General features: G+C 58.4%; 1 protein-coding gene across 11 annotated transcripts in view; it reads left to right on the top strand.

Moving 5' to 3' along the window:
- The window catches only part of FOXP4 (forkhead box P4), a 62,871-nt gene that overhangs the window by 4,804 nt on the left and 44,168 nt on the right, over positions 1-13,899 (top strand). Inside the window, exon 1 of one of the 11 annotated variants that reach the window (XM_083812744.1) lies at positions 997-1,133. The exons of 8 other annotated variants lie outside the window; for them this stretch is intronic. The gene's annotated coding sequence lies outside the window, so the exon portion shown is untranslated. Of the gene's footprint in view, positions 1-996; positions 1,134-1,251; positions 1,503-1,540; positions 10,666-13,899 lie in introns of those variants that run through there. 2 more of the 11 variants (XM_083812743.1, XM_083812742.1) reach the window with 2 other exon arrangements.

Here is a 13,899-nt window from a genome sequence, read left to right as displayed (position 1 = left end):
GCCCTTCGGTGTCACCTCCCCTCGCTCTATTTTGATTTTTCTAGAGAGAAAAAAAAAAACCCTCGCCTGCCGGGGCTTCCCTGGCCGGCAGCTCGGCCCCGCTGCCAGGCGGCACGGGGATGGCGTGGGAAGGGGCTCCCGGCTTTCGGGGGGGCACAAAACCATCCCCACGCCCCGTGGGGCACCGCGTGCGGCGCGCTGGGACCTGCGGGTCGGGCTGGGGGTGGTCGGTGCTGGAAAAACTTCCCAATTTTTCTTCCACCGAGGGCATTTTGCAGTTGTGCGATGCGCAGCGGAGACGCCGCCGGAGAGGTTTCCTTTAAAACTTTTCCCTAGTCTGATTGAAAGCCCTTTTGGCAACCAAGTTTCCGCGCTGAGGCGCGATGCTCGCGACAAAAGCGCGCTGGCGAGCGCAGCGGCGGCAGGGCAGGGGGAGAATGGAGAGGCGAAATCCACCTTCCCTCGGAGGTCCGCAGCGAGATGCAGAGCCCGTCCCTCCGTCCGTCCGCGTTTTATTTCATAAAGATCCCGCTCCCCTGCCCGCAGAGATTAGATCTGGGGACGGAGCTGAAGGGAAGTCATTAAGGGATTACGATGCCTTGTGCCGGGAGCGCAGACGTGGGTACGGGGCCGGCCCTAACGGTACCTGGATACCGAAACAAATGAACCCTGCGAGCTCGAAGCACTTGGCACGGGCTGTCTCCATCCGCTTGTCTTTTTTTTTTTTTTTTTCCACTTTTTTTTTTTTTAAAGGGAAAAAAAAAAACTAAAAGCCTGCGTTGGAGATGTGCTCGGAGTTGTTAGCTGGGTTGTTTGCTCAGTTGAAGCAAGCCGGTGTCGGCGCTCGCCGGCCCCAGGCGACGCTCGCTGCCTGGCTTTCATGCCCTGGCAAGTTGGCAAAAAAAAAAAAAAAAAAAAGTCTTTTTGCTTCGTGCTCAAACGGAAATCCTTCTCCTGTGCCGCGGTTGTCGGGTCCGGATCAGCAGCAAAAGCACTTTCAGTTTTTTATTTTTTTTTTTTTATATATCTGTATTTTTTTTTTAGCGAAACAGGGAGAGGAGGGTGGCTGCGAAGGGGGGAGGAAATTTCTCCCGGTCCTGGCGGATCCTGCGTGCGTTTATCAGGAGCGAAAGGTGCAATAACGAAACTTTTTTTTTTTTTTTTCGGGTCGCGGGGTTTGGGGGGGGGGGGATTGCTTTCCAAACCGCGGGCAGCTGTGAAAACACGCACACACACACAAAAAAAAAAAAATCCTTTTTAAGGTACTAGAGGGGGGGAAGAAAATCCCGTCGGGGGCCCTGCTTCGGAGGCAGTTTGAAAGCTGTTTATTCTGCCTCATTGGCAAACCTCTTCCACGTGACCGTGTTTGGTCGGGAGCTGGCACGGGCCGATGGGGAAGCTGCCGGCCGGATCCGGGCGCCTGGGGCTGCTCCCGGCCGGGCCGCGGGCTCCGCGCTGCGAGCGGGGCGGCTGCGAGGGCTGCGCGCTCCGGGGGCACTCGGGTACGTGGTGGGGACCCCGATTCCCGCCCCCCCCACCCCCCTCCCCTGTGGATGTTTTGGGGGGGGTGGGTTTGGAGGGGTGGGGGCCGGCTCGAGCCCCTCGCCGCGTGCCGGCGGTGGTGGTGGCGGCACCGAGGAGGAGCCGTCGAGGGTTTCGACGTGCCGGGGCTGGATGCGCTCCAAAGGCTCGGGGATTTGGGGTGACGCCGGCCCCGGGTTGGGCGTTAGCTCGGGCACCGATGGTGCCGGTTAAACAAACAGAAGGAGAGGCCGCGCTCGGCACCGCTGCACGGGGGCCGCGGCAGGGATCGGCCGGGCTGAGCGGCTCGCTGGCTGGCGGTGTCGAAACGGCTCGTTTCAACACACCTTTCCCGGGGCGCTCGCAGAACTGGGTTTGTCTGGTGGGATTTAACCGTGCTGGGGCGAACGGAGGGAGAAAACGACGGCGGCGTGTGCTCCCCGCTGCCATCCGGGGCAGCGTGCGCCTCGCCGAGCGTCGCGCCACGGGTGTCGGAGCCCGGCTCCGTCCTGCCCTCCCTGCGTGAGCCTCGGCGGCTCGCTCGAGACCTCTGAGTTTATTCCGTGCGCCGGAGATCAGCGGTGAGTAGCTCTTTCTGCCTGCCTAACGTGAACGCGCGAGCTGGGGACTGCGCTGTGTGTAGTAGGATCTGGATGGGGACCACCTCGGAGAAGCTGTCACGGGCTGGATAAATGCCGCCTCCAGCCTCGGGAGCGTGCTGCAGCCAGGGCTTGTGCTCGGGAGCGAGGCACGCGCACGGGTCCCGTCCACCCGGGGACGTCTCCTCTTGGCGGTGGCGCACGTTCTGCCCGGGGCTGGCTCGCTGGTGGCTCGCAGCTGGGCTCGTGGCTCGCTTGGATGTGTGGTATCGCGTGCTGGGGTCGCCGGGTGGGTCGGCTGCTGTAGGATGGGGTTTCCAGCAAGGATAACCCCGCTTTGGCCACGCTGGGGGGTCCTCGTGGCACGAGGATGAGGATGACTGTCCCCAGCCCAGCTTGGCAGAGCAGGGCCCGGGATGGGGAAGCTGTCCCCCCTCTGCATGGGCAGAAGGATGTGGGGCTCTCCGGGACGTGGGGTGGTCCCAAGGGTGTTGGAGCTGCCCCTGACTCTGGGCAAGGGGACGGCTTATGGCAAGAATTGCTAGCTGGAGCAGCTTCTTGGTGAGCATCGGCAGGTTTGGGCTCCCCCGGACCTGGCTTTGGGCAGGGGTTAGGGGCAGAGAACCCCTGCCATGGCCTGGCCCAGCCTGAGCATCCCTGGGTGGTGTCACGTCCCCTCCAGGTGCCACCTACTCTGTCCTGGTGGCCACCCTGCAGAGGCACCGTCGTCATGGCTGGGCTGCTCCGGCCAGAGGAGCACACCCCGAGGTGTGGAAGCAGAGCAGGACGGCGATGCCTGGAACCAAACCCAAACCTTTAACCACCCGCATCCCATCTCGGGCATCTCCCCCTCCCACGGGAGCTCCAGGCTCCCGGCAGGGGCAGGAGGTGGCGGCGAGATGCTCGGCGCACCGGGGTGCTGTGCCGGTGGGCGGCCGTCCCCCAGAGTCCAAAGTCCCCGGCCGATCCCTCCTGGATGCGGCCAGACCTGAGGCTGGGAGGGAAATTCCCAAATGCAGCCGCATTTGGCTTATTAGAAACGGAAGGAGGAGAGAAAATAAAAGCGTGCGTGGGGACAAAGTCCCGTAACTTCTGTGGGAGGAAATGTGGATTTTGAAAATGTGCTGTCCCGGGCGTAGCTGCAAACCCCACTTCTTTTGCCACCGCGGATTTGGGTAGGGGTGAAGCCGCAGCTTTTATAAAACGATGCTTCCAGCTTTGCCCTTCTCCGATATTGTCTCCAAAGTATTTACGCCTTCTCCTTTGCTCCCCAGGCTGCTTTCCCTGCAGGGAAATCCCTTCCTGCCGGGAGCCGTGCGACTTCTCTTCTGCACGGGGGCTCTGGGCTGGGTTTTGCTCGCTCCCGTGCCCGGATTTCGCCGCCGTGCCCCGCTCTCAGCCTCGTCCCCGGCGCGAGCGTTCACGTGTAAATGAACCCCCCCAGAGGGCCAGGATTTCTCAGCTGGGAAGCAAAAAGGGGTGCTCAGCTCCTGCCCCGCTGGGAAATCTGGGCTGGGGGTTTGTGGCGGTGCTGGGCTTGGGTTCGCAGCGGGGGGAACGGGGCCAGGCCTCTCCTGTAGGCAGGTGCGAGGTGGGAATGGGGGGAAAAAGGAGAGAAACGGGCAACGGAGAGCAGACGGGCAGGCCGTGTGTCGGGCCGCATCCTGCACCAGGACAAGGCTTTTTGGGGGTCGTCAGAGCCACCCCGGTTTCTGCAGCGTTTTGGAGGGCTGGGATGAAACCCGTGGAGCAGCCGGGCGATCGGGAAACGCTGCAAAGCTGCTGCTGCGGGGAGGGGAAGAGAAATAGGGAAGAAGTCCTAAAATCCCTTCGCGGGCGAGGTGTGTGTAAGCGTCCCGGAGCAGGGATTGCCGGCCGAGCTTCCCTCTCGTGGCGCGGCACGAGGTTTGCTTCGTTCCTCTTTTGCTGTGGCTGCAGGCGGAAGGTTTGTGCTGGCTTCAGCCCTGCCGAAATTCGGGTCTGAGTTCCTGCGTCTCGCTGCCATCGCCGGGGGATGCGGCAGGGACCCGGCGTTAACGGGACAGGTCCCGGGGCTGATCCCTGCCTGCCCTGGAGGATGCTCGGGGCTCTCCGGGTCCGGCCCCAAAGGTCACTCGCTCCCTGCTCAGCATGGCTCCGGTCGGGTTATTCTCGCTTCCTCTTTTAACCCAGGTTTTTATTTATACCTAGCGTGGCAGATTCCGCTTTTAGGCTCCGTTTCCAAATCCCTTGAAGTCTTTCCCTTGATGCTGGCGGGCTGTAGCCTGAACAAACGCCCTTGTCTGTGGGAAGAGGAGCCGCCGCTCCGAATCTGGGTCAAGCTCGGGGGCTGTCGGAGCAGCCCCGTCCGGGATCAAACGCCGCATTGTTCCTCGCAGGTAGCACAAAGGTCCCGAGGTAGCGCCGTCCCCCCGCCGCCCCCCGGGTTACAGAACCTTTTAAAAGACTCTCTGCCGAAGGGGGCAGTCTGTTTAGAAATACAGTGAGGGAAAGCTGACGGGCCGAGGGGAACGTTTGGGGATCAGAGGGGGCTTTGGGGAAGGTCGGGGCCAGCTGGTCCATTATCTGCGACGATGCGCAAGGAGCCCCCGGCGCTGCTGAGCTCCCAGCCCTGCGCTCGGGAGCAGGTTTGGGACACACGGACAGACGGGTGCACGGCTTTTAAATTCTGTGCGGGATTACGGCTAGGGTTAGGAGCGTTGGTCCACGCGGGGCTGATAGCATGGTGGGCACCTGGGGACTCGTCGCTGGTGGAGTTTTGGTGACCTGGATGGTGTCCACGCTGCGGCTCGGTGTCTTTCCCATCCCTTGTCCTGCTGTGGTTGTTTTGGGGCTGGGGAGAAATGGGGACGTGCCCTGCCCAGGGTGGCTGGTGACAAGGCCAGTGCTGCTCAGGAGCGCTTGAGTGTGCCCACAGTAGCACACTCGCAAGGGCTATCCTGATCTGGGATGGCCACGCTGCTTTGGGGTGAAACCCGCCAGTTCCAGGGTGGGCGAGGAAAGGCACCGCCGGGGCTGTGTCCCCAACACACTGTGCCCAATGCCCCCGGAGCGAGGTGCTCCATCTCCACCTCTGGGGATGTGTTTTTGGGGCAGGCGAGGGCTGCCCCAGCTGTCTGCTTCACCAGGGACATGACGGACCCCGCGGCAGCAGGGGCAATGCCGGAGCTTCGCCTGCACCCAGCTTGGGGTGGGCACCGGTCCCACCGTGCCCTCTCTGCCCTGGCAGTGAATTGTAAATTAATATCATAAAGAAAAATTATTTATTTTTTTTATAAAGAGGGGCAGAGTGGAGAAAACCCTGCACCATTCCAGGTGTGCTCTGCAATGAGGACACATCTCACACCACCTCCCTCGCGCAGCGCCGTCTGTCCCATGCCACCAGGGATGCCCCCAGTGGCACTCGGCCACCGAAGCCTGGTCACTTCTGGCTGGAGCCTCGGCAGTGCCCTGTGTGCTGCTGCTTTGTGCCTTTGCACCCCGTGGCCGGATGAGTTTGGGGGTCTTATATTCTTAGGAGGAAGCATCACCCGCTGCTGGCGATGAGCAGGGATTTGGGGGCGCAGACCCCCTCTGGCACAGCTTTATTGCGCCTCTATCAGTCCCCGTAGTCCTTCCATAGCTCTGTCCCAGTTTATGTAGCAGGGACGTGCTGCTGGGATTTGGGACGGTGCTGAGTCCCGATGCGTGCTTTAAGGGCTGAGCTCTTGGGTTCGCAGCGGGGTTCCGGAGCCCAGCGTGGTCTGGAGACGCCGGGGGTGGTGCTGCGGGACCAGCTCGCCTGCCCGGCCAGAGGGATGCTGGAAGCGCGGCGGTGCAACTCAATCCCTGCCAGGAAAAGAGGAGATGAGCTCCTGCTCCATCCCTGCACGTGGCTCCCCAGCGAGGGTGCTGGGGGGGCTCTCCCCGGCCCCACTCAGCTCGGGATCGAAGAGGATGCGGCGGCTGAACGCGGCTCATCCCGGGTCACCCACCAAGGACTGCGGCGCGTTGGGGACCCTGGCGCGGGGAGGTGCTTCCCCCGCTTGTGGGGATGCTCTGAGCCTCTGAACCCTCTTCTGCACACCCGAAACTTTCAGCACGCCTTCCCTCCCTGCGCCGATGCCGTCCTGGGGTGCTGCTTCCCACGTTTTAAGGCAATTCCTGAACCTGCTCGCGTTCCTCCAGCCGCGGCTCCCGGTGCTGCTGTCGGGAGCCGTGTTTGTCTTCAGGGTGTGCTGGAACCGGGCAGGAGGTGCTGAGCCCGTGCAGGGCAGCCGAGCCGTGCAGAAACAGAATCGGGAAGGGGTTCGAAACGGCCGAGCCCTGCTCCTGGGGTGCTGGCGGGACGGGGAGCCGGCCTCGGGTCATGCCTGCCTCTGATTCGGATGAAAAAAAAAAGGACTTCAGACCGAGAGTTTGAAAATGCCCGAGGATAGTTCTCCCCCCCACCGCCTTTTTTCTTCTTTCTCCTCGTGAACAGCATAATTTCTGGATGAAAACCAGGCCTCTTCCTGAATAGAAATGGGACTTGCAGTGGAAAGCATCACTGTGCAGCGGGGAGTGCGTTAAGTAGAGCGTTTCTGGATGAATTTTTGCACAAACATGACCGAGTCTGGGAAAACTTGCAGCATCTGAGTTCTTCCCTCGCATTTAATAGGCACCGCGTTGTTTTTTTATTTCCACCCTCTGGATTATTTAAAGGCCAGAAGAGACTTTTAGCAACCTCCAGCCTGACTTCATGCAAACTAAGCTGGAAAATTTTGCTCGGGGCCGTGTGTCCCAGCACCGCATCCCTCGGGGCTGGCGGCGTCGGTACGCCCGCGCGCCCCTGGTGCTCCTTTTCCTGGTCCTGTTTGGCTCTCGCCTGCTTCCAGTTCATTTTCTCCCTTCTTGGCAGTGTCCTCACCCTGCTCAGCCTCAAACTGGTTTTATTTTTTTATTTTATTCTTTATTTTCCCCATAAACACGCCGTTACCAGGAGCCTTCCTCCGCCCCGGCGCTGCCCTTCCAGTTCCCAAGGCTGCCGGGTGCCGCTCCCGCGCTGTGGGTGCCTTTCTCAACCCCAGGCACATCAGGACACTTCCCTGCCCTCCTCTTCCTCATCTCGCCACGAGGCAGGCGTGGGACACGATGCTGTCAGTGGCTCTGTCCGAGAGGAAGAGCCCTCCTCTTCCTCAGCACCGGCTGGAGGCTGCGGTAGGTGGGTGCCTTGGCGGGGACACCCGCGGGCGCAGGTGGCGTTCAGGCTGTCGGCGCGCAACAGGGAGGGAAGGGATTGCAGCACGTGGCGACTTGGGTGAGTGACACCTCGGGTTTGGGATGTGGTGGGTGCGTGGCACGTTGGGCGTGCATTGCGCGTGCCCCGGAGGCTGGCCTGGGGCTGTGCAGCGGGCAGGATGCGTGCGCCACGTCCGTGCCTCCCCGCCGCGTGCGCTCGTGTTGGCGACGAGCAAAAAGAGCCGCGTGCACCACGGTCAGGCAGAGCCTAAACCCCCAGCCTGGCTTTATTCTGCGAGATGCCGGCGTGTCCCTGTGGATGGAAACACCGGCGCGTGGCTGGTGGGTGCCGCACGGGGCCGCGGGTGCCGCACGGGGCCGCGGGTGCGAGGCTGCGGGGCGCGCACGCGTGCACGGGCGGGCGTGCGCACGCACGTGGGTGCGCACGCCGCTCTCCTCCGGGGCTTGGGCTGCAAGCTCTTCCCCTGGAAGAGCAGCGATGGGAGGTGCTTTTAATTATTTTAATAGGATTTTGAGGAAGGAGCGCGCTTGGGCTGCGAATCTTAAAGGCTTCGTCCCGTGTGGAGGCGCGGAGCGGTTCTGACAGCGAGCTGTGCGTGTTGGGAAATCAGCCGGGTTCTCCTCCTGTGTGTTTTCTTTTTTTTTTTCCTGGGAGCTTGGAGTATTTTTTCTTCCCTGTGAATTTTTTTTCTTCCCCACCCTATTCATTATCATTTTTGTTAATTAGATTGTGATGGGAATGGTCTCTATTCAAAGGAAAAAACCTCTGAGATGTGTTTTTACGAGTGTGCGTGTTTCGGGGTGGGGGGGAGCAAGGATGCTTGAAAGAAATCATTTTAAAAATAATTTCTTCATAAAGCTCTTTAAAAGAAAAACCCAGTTACCCTTCCCCCATCCGGCCCCCCCGCCCCCCCCCCCCAATTAAACGATTTGAATTTTCACGTTAACCGCTTGGTGCTTCCTCGGCGCCTCAGATGATTAGAAAGGGATATTCATTTATGCCTTTTAAACGCCGCCCCGATTAAAATCAGAGAGATTTTTTCCTTCATCAAAATCTAACATCCTTGAAAAATTAATTTGATGCCTCTTGTTATCAATTAATTGAATCTCGTTGGGAGAGAGGCTCGTGCGGCGGGTGGTTGGAGCTGGCCCTTCTGTTCTTAGTTGCTTTCCCCCCCTCTCTTCTCCCTTCTGCTGCTGCTTCCAAACACTGACATTATAAAACTCGGCCTTTTCTTATTATTTTTAACTCATCTCATAAAATAAAATAAATGAATAAAACTTGTTCTCTCTTCCCACCCTCCTCCCCATTCCCTTGAGTTCCTCGTCTATGAAAGACCCTTTTTTTCTCTCTTTCTCTCATCCCTCTCTCCTATAACTTAGGAGGCAGTGGGAGAGAAAGAAAAGTTAGTGCTTTAGCAATTTCTCGGCGTAGCAAAGCGGCCAGGGTCCGTCTTTCTTCCTTTCTTTAACTGGGGATATTGGATATTTCATTTGAATCTCCCTCTTTTCAATTAAAAGTGCGCGGCTCCTTCTCTTAAGCCCGCTCTATTCTCCTCCTCTGTCTCTGCAGCCGGAGAAGCGATTTTCCTTTCTTCAATATTTCAACTCTTCCCCCGAGACGGGCTGCCTGCGTTTTTTTAATAGACTTTTTCTCCCTCTATTAAACTTTTCCAATCTTCGTCCCTTTATTTTTTTTTTCCTTCCCACCTCTTTAAACAAAAAAAAAAAAGGGGGGGGAGAGGAAAAGTTATAAGATTTAAAGAACTGGGTCATTCAGGAAGTTATTTCAATAACTTAGGAAAAAAAATTAGGCATTAGCTTCAGCGTAACCCTCCTTGGAGGGAATCTACCTGGATGCTTTTAGGTACGGGCTCTTCCCTGGTGCCCCCTTTATGTCCCCTCGTGAATTTGGGGCTGGGGTTTTCAGGGAGTTGGATAACTCGAGCGAGTGCATCCACGCTTCTGTTTGATGGGATCGCGGACGTGCCTGGCTTCTTCCGAGGACTAAATTCACGCTGGGCGCTCGGTGCCCCTTGTGGGATGCTTTTGGGGGCGGTCGTATCCCCCTGCCCATGAGTGTGGGGGGTTTGGGGTGTTTTTTTCCTTGCCGTGGGCCCTGCAGGTGGGAGATGCCGTTGCCTCCATCCAGACCTGTCCCAGCTTTGGTGCTGGTTCCGCTCCCTGGGGATACCGAGGGTTTCGGAGGCTGCGCTGCCCAGCAGGGGCCTGGGCAGTGGCGCTGTGTGCTGCCCTGCCGCACGTTTTTCCTTTGAGTTCCCCTTTACATCGAGCGGAAGGGAATCAAGTGGCTATTTCTGGGATCTGCTTTATCCCGGCACCATTCTGGACCCTATTTCGGCACGGGCTCACCAGGGGCTCTCCAAGAGCTCGCGCTCTGCCCCAACGCTGCTGCTTTCGGGCTCCTCCATCCCTCTGGCCCCCAGCTCTCTCCGCCAGCTTCCACCTGCAGGGACGCGGCTGCTGGACCCGCCGGGATGCTGGGTGCAGGTGGTGGGCACCCATGGGTGGGTGCCGGCAGCTCCCTGGGCGCTGCCCCGCTCGGGCTCCCCCGGGACCCCCACGTGCAGCTCCCAAGCAGCGAGACCGGAGCCCCCGTGTGCCACGTCACTATTTAATTAGACGTCCCTGATTAACAAAACTTGGCGTTCGGCTTCCTCCTGCCCTCATCTTTCCTGGCTCCGAATCAATGGCTTTGATATGCTAATTAGGGAGTAATTTAATTTCAAAAGGCCGCAATTAACAAGGGTGTTGTGGACATGCTGTAGTTAAGCGGCGTAATCTAATTTGCATTAGTAACAAGCAGGGACTAATTAGAAGCTTAATTAGACACTTAGACGGCTCTTGTGTTTACTTTCTTAATGAGATGGAGTGGGGCTCTCTCTTTTTTTTTTTTTTTTAATCTTTTCAAGAGCGCAGCGGAGGGAAGCGCAGGATGGAGCCGCGGCCCCGGCGCGTGCCCGGCCCCACCAGAGGGGTTTCGGCCGTCCCGGAGCTCGGCGGGGAGCAGCCGGGGCCGCTGCCCACCCTGGGTGCTGCCGTGGGTGGGAGCGGGCTGGGGTCCCGAGGAGAATCACCCATGGGGTTTGCAGCAGCCGGGACATCCTTGATGCTCGTGGAGCGTCCTCGGTGCCGCCGGAGCATCCTTGGTGCTGTTGGAGCATCCTCAGCGCTGCTGGAGCAAGGTCTGGAGAGAGAAGCTTGCTCGGAGGGAGATATTTTGGAGCTGAGCAGGAGCTGCACCATGTCCAGCGCTCTCCTAGGGACTTTTCTTGGTGGTGACGTTCAGCTTTCCAGATATACTGTGAGTAGGGCGAGCCAGCTTTTCGGGGAGGAGGCAATCCCCTCCTGGGTTGTTCTCGCTGGATTTCCAAGTAGCGGCAAACGCCTGCTGCTGCCTGATGGCCCTGGGGTGCTCGTGAACCCAGCTGGGGTGAGGGAGGCTTTGGGGTGGCCCCGGGGAGAGCTGCGGGCAGGCAGCTGCGCCCAGAGCTCGCGGTCCTGCCCAGGAAAGTTGCTGGGAGCAAGATGAAAGTGGGAGATGAAAGAGCCCAGAGGTGTGATCCCATTAAAGCGGTGCCTGGGCTTAGCCAATCCTTGGTTCCTTAAATCTCTTCTAATTTACAGTAATGCTTTAGATTCATTTTAGCTCCCCTAGACTTGTATTTTAATCCCCTTTCCACATTTCCATGTGTTTATGTGTTAATTAAAGGGTAAAAAGCCATTCTCCGAGCAATCCCGGCTGCTGCTTCTCCTCGCGGAGCCAAAGCCTTTTAAGATTAGCCAGCCACTTCCCCGAGCCTCGCTCGGTGCCGGATCCGGCCAGGCAAGTTGCTCAACTTCCCACGGCTCGGAGCAGATCCGCTGCCTGCGCCCCAGCCTCATGTGCGCGCGCCTGCTCCTAGCAGCACGGGGAGCATCCCGCCGCGGCGCGGGATTCCCAAAGGTCTCGGTTTATCCGGATTCCTGGAGGTCCTGGATCCACCCCCACTGCTGCCCAGCTTTTGAGGGATTTGCTTGATTCGTGCTGCCGGTGCCCGTGGGAGAGGTTGGCGGCGAGCTGCGGTGCCGTGGGGTGCCCCCGTCCTCGTCTCTGCAGCTTGGCGAGGATGGAGCTGGAAAAAAGGGTTGGGGAGATCAGTTTGGGGCTGGGGGGGTGGAGAGAGGGGCGGAAAAAAGTCTCCGGAGCAGCGTGGTTGGGGTTTGCTTGCAAGTGTCTGGTGTCATCGGCTTGTTCTGCGCTGGCACAACGCGGTCCCGCAGCGGGGCCGTGCTGGGCACGGGGAGCATTTTCCCATTTCCAGCTGCTCCTGGGCGGCTGTTCCCAGCTGGGGTGCGCCTTGGTTTGCATCAGGAGACACTGAGGCAAAGGACCAGCTGTGGGGGGAATGCGTGCAGTGCTCAGGCCTGGTTCATCTCCATCGGATGCTCCGGAGGCGACTGCTTTTGGCCCTCTCTGTGCTCGTGTGTCCCCCCCTTTGCTGCGTGGCTCGGCTGCTGCCAGAAATACCGCGCCGTAACTTCCCTCGGCCCCGTGGGAATAATTCCTTGCCCACCTCTGCTCTTGCCCTGCTTCGGTTTGGGCTTTTAGAACCTATCGGGGGCTGTGCCCTTCGTTTCCCCGCCCGTGCCGGGCTCTGGTTTGGGGTGGCAGCAGCACGAGCACGGCCGCGCGCAGCCCGCGAAGGGCGGCGCAAAGTTACGGAGCCCCCGAGGACCGCTGTAATAAGGGTGTTTAAAAATAGGAGAAGCAGCTAAAATAGGTGTTCGGGCTTCTTAGGAGCTTGCGGCCTGGGATGTACCTGCTTTTGTGTGTCCCGGGGGCTAAGCAGCGCTATTTGTGTTTGCATCCGTTGCGCTGACTTGGGCGGAGGAGAAATCAGCATCACCGCGGCGGGTGGGTCAGGGTGCCCCAAAACTCCTCCGGGGCAGATGCCTCGTCCCTTATAAAGACCTGCGAGCCCCGTGCATGGGATCCCATGTCCTTCAGAGCAAGCCTTCGCCCCAAGCCAGCCTCCAGGTTCGTCCTCCCCTGTCCGCCGAGGGTCCCGAACGCTTCGTGTCGCGGTGCGCAGGCGCCCACGGGACGGCCACATGTGCACCCCATCCGACAGCAAACCCCCTGATCTGTGCCTGCCCTCCCGGGGAAGCTGTGGGCATCCATCAGGCTGTTAACTGTGCTAATTAGAGAGTGCAGAGGTGTTAACTGGAAAGCCCTGGTATCCTGCCTGTTTTTGGGGGGGGGTGGTCAATAAAACTGAATTGATGACTTGGCGTGGCGCGCGCGCTTTACAGGTTAGCAGCAAGTCAGGGGATGTCAAGGAAATGTTGCTGCTCGGATTAAGCAATTGTTAATTAAAAGGCGACCGTAATTAATATACCCTCGTCACCATATGGTACTGCTAAAGGCTGGGGGATTCTTTATTTGCAATTCCCCCTCCCTTTCTTTGTCCTGCGAAAGGTGCGCACTTAAGTAAAAGGGGAAAAAAAAAAAGGAAGAGTGCTCATTCAGTGAAATGGTTTTGAGGCTGCGATGGTAATTAGCGATCCATTTGCGCAGCTTCTGTTGCTCATTGCCATTAGAGGGGTCCCCTCCCCTCCCCTTTTAAGTAAAACCATCATTTTGTACTTTATCTGGCTGTCGGATCTGCCGGCGGGGACGATCTGGCCAGGGGCCATGCCTTCGTGCCTGGGGGAAGGTCTGATCCCGATTAGACCCTCTGGATCCCGGCGTGAGGGAGAATCCCTAAAATATTGGCTGTCTGGGGCGAACTAAAATAGATGAAAAGCCGGCGCTGTGATGCTGCGCAGACCTCCGTCCGCGCGCGGGGACGCACATGTGCCGGAGCACTTACGGAGCCCAGCGCCTGCTCCTTCCTAATTCACGGCGGCACCGCAGCGCCGCAGCCCTTGGCTTCATTATATACATACATATTTTTTTTTTTTCCTTTAAGGTTTTGTAAAAGTTTTATGTGAATGGAAATATTTTCATTATTATTATTATTGCTTTCTTTTATGACTTCCCTCGCAGCGCTGGGAACCCAAACACACCAGCGTCCCGGTAGGGTTTGCGAGCGGGAAGGCGAGTTTACTAGACTTGGAAAGGGACCGGCGCTGGCTGCGGGATTCGCCCGGCTCTGCTGCATCTGCTGCAGCATCCTGGCCCTGCTGGGGGAAGGCGAAGCAAGCCCCCGGCTCCGGCTCCTCGATGGGAAGAGATTTCCTCCTAATTCCCAATAGTTAGGCTTCAATTTATGCCCCGAAGCCAGGAAAGTTTATATCCTTTCCAAAACTTTTTTCTTCTTTTTTTTTTTTTTTTTCCTTTTTTAATACTTCCTGTTGTAACTCTGGATATTCTTGTTCTCCATATAAAAGTCAAATCCCCCCTTTTTTTTTTTTTTTTGAATCCTGCTGAGTTTTTTGGCCGTGGTGATACCTTGTGACTCCTGGACAGGCCCTGTCGCCGCTTTGCTTTTTCCCTGCGGGGCTGCGCGCCTTCGGAGCTGGGGCTTTTCTGAAGGAAAGCGAGAAAAGTTAC

The sequence above is a fragment of the Anser anser genome (genome assembly GCF_964211835.1).
Source record: "Anser anser genome assembly, chromosome: 27".
Classification (NCBI taxonomy): Eukaryota; Metazoa; Chordata; class Aves; order Anseriformes; family Anatidae; genus Anser; species Anser anser.
Note: the sequence above shows the minus strand (reverse complement) of the source record. Positions and strands in the feature narration are given on the sequence as shown.